We start from the raw sequence: 2616 nt of genomic DNA on the forward strand, positions 1-2616 counted from the left end.
GAGCATAGTTGGTGTGTAATTTCTTATAGGCTTTTGATATTCTGTGAATTTGGTAGATTTTGCCAAAATCAATTACATCCAGCTTCGGTGCTGCCCTTTGAGTCTTTTGGGTTCTTGCAGCAAGAAAATTAGCAAATTGATTGCAGATCTGGTAGACAGGAGTTAAGATGCTACACTTACAGGAGGGTTTGTTAGCCTGTCAACCATGGCAAATAAGGCATAAGCATGGTTAATGTTTCTGCTGATGATCTCAGAGTAGAAAGGTCCTTCTGGAGTCCAGACATTTGCCATCTGTGTTCAGATTTTTGACAGTCCCTTTTTTCACTTCTGACTGGTGGAAAACTTCTCCATGAAGACTTTTTCTTCCCAGAAACAACCTTCACTTCACTAATTGAAGCAACCGAATCAATGATTTCTGACATTTTAGAAACAAAGTTATCAACAGAGTAAGTAAATCTAGGTAAAGGTTTTAGTACATCATCCATAAAGATGTGTTTTCTTATGACATCTCTTTGGCTAAACGGAATCAATACAAATCTTCCTTTCAAAAATAGCAGAAGAGTAGTCAAATTAATTACATATTAATTACAGACAATTTGGACATGTTTAGACCCTTAGTGATGATCAAGTCCAAAATATGTTAATGAATGTGGTGTTTTTAGAATTGTGGGTCAAATAAAAGTATTATTATTGTCACATAGCTAAATTGCTAGTTTGTCTGCAGGATTATCAATTGAATGTTGAAGTCTCCTTGCTTAAATAAGTATTCGTAATTAACACATATCACAGATTAAGTGTTTTTAAAATGTTTTTGACATAGGTGGCATGTAAATACTTAATAATAGGGTTCGGATTTTGCATGGAGAGCCGATTATTCAAAAGAGTAAAATTTGCACAAAATACCTTTTAACACATCGGCGAATCTCTAGAAAAAAGCTGCCACCTCCTCATGTTTCCTTTGCTGTCTGCTTTCAGACAGAAAATTTTAGTTTGGAGGCTTTGACTCTATGAGAACAGGAGCCTAGAACATAACTTCAAGATCATGGTCTGAAATGAGGTAATTGATTAAAGAAGATTATTCTGAGAGTTTATATAACTTGGTGGCTGATATTAACTTTTTGTATGGTTGTATCTGACAATTGGCAATATATGGCAACAACAACTATGTTGCCATATGGTTTTTAATTTTAAAACTTCCACTTTTCCTTTTAGCTTTCTTCTTTATGTCTTGTAATAGCACATATAAGGGCCCTGGGTTTTCCTGGAAGTTATCATTTCTGTTAGAGTTACCACTGGGGGCACAAAATGTATCATTGGGTCTCTTTAGACAGCAGTAGCTTTATCAAGTAAGTGGACAATATCCCTTGCTTCCTTTTCTTAGTTTTGTTTTTTCAACAAAAAGGACAAAATAAAAAAGAGCATAGCAAGGTGCATTGTGGGAAATTTTGAGGCCACTACTTTTTCATCCACTACACAAGTGTTTTCCAACTTTTTTTGACTTGTGTACCATGAGTGCCCTTCTCAGCCAAAAGTATTGATGATTTTCCACAGGTGGAAAATACAATAACTGGTTATAAAATAAAAACTATCTTACTTAATCATTTAATTTGAGCATTTAGTTCTCAGGCATTTAATGATTTCCATCTCAAATAAAAAAAAAGCAACAGAAAATGTTGCCTGGAAGTAAATAAGGAATCAAAATAAATACAAAATAAAATCATATGATAAACCTGATGTGAAAAACAGCTGATGTTTCCTAACTTTATTTATTATAATGTGTTTGGGTAGTTAGGTAGTGGAAAGTACCAAGCTCATTGTTCTGCATTTAGGTGAGAGGTATGAATGTGGTAAACCCACTGCTCGCCTTCACGTGTGCGGCCTGGAAATGTCATTGTCGGGTGGAAATTTTCCTTTCTTTCTTTTATCCTCTTTACTGACCTTTTTGCACTATACTACTTGATCACAAACATATGTTAGAAGAAACTACAAGCTGCGCAACAGATGTTTTTTGTTTTTGTTTTTTTTTTTACAATATATTAGGTAGTACCTTCAGATGCTAGCTGAATTCATAAATAGTTCCTTAGTTTGACTGATGAAGTGTTTTGACTGTTCTGTTTTCTTAGGAAGGGCTGTGTGAGTGGTTGAAGGAAAGCAGGAGGAGGTGGAAGGGATTATGAGTCTTATTCATTGGGGAATACAAAATAACAATGAACACTGGACATTAATTTCAATCTTTATCACAGCCATGGTAACCTGCCTGACTGTAAGTTATAAAATCTTACACTTTACTGCACTATTTAAGATGTTAGATATGCGAATATCTAACAATATAAAGAAAATCTGGGAAGGTTGTAAAAATGAGCATCAGTAGAGCACAACATATGACAAATCCCACTGAGGTTTGTAACTAATCTTAACATTCTGTGGTAGATTGTGTCAAAATAATTAAAGTACTTTGACCGGCCATTTATATGAACTATATCTTATAGAGAAAAGTCTTTTATTTGGCTTAAGATAAAGACGTCCAAATTAGACTGAGAAAACTGCATATCAGTAGATTCCTTTTTGTTTATTCATTCATTGTTTGATAAGGAAGTTAAAGGTGAGAGAATTATC

This window comes from Cyprinodon variegatus, unplaced genomic scaffold (assembly GCF_000732505.1).
Source record: "Cyprinodon variegatus isolate N-32 unplaced genomic scaffold, C_variegatus-1.0 Scaffold385, whole genome shotgun sequence".
Taxonomy (NCBI): domain Eukaryota; kingdom Metazoa; phylum Chordata; class Actinopteri; order Cyprinodontiformes; family Cyprinodontidae; genus Cyprinodon; species Cyprinodon variegatus.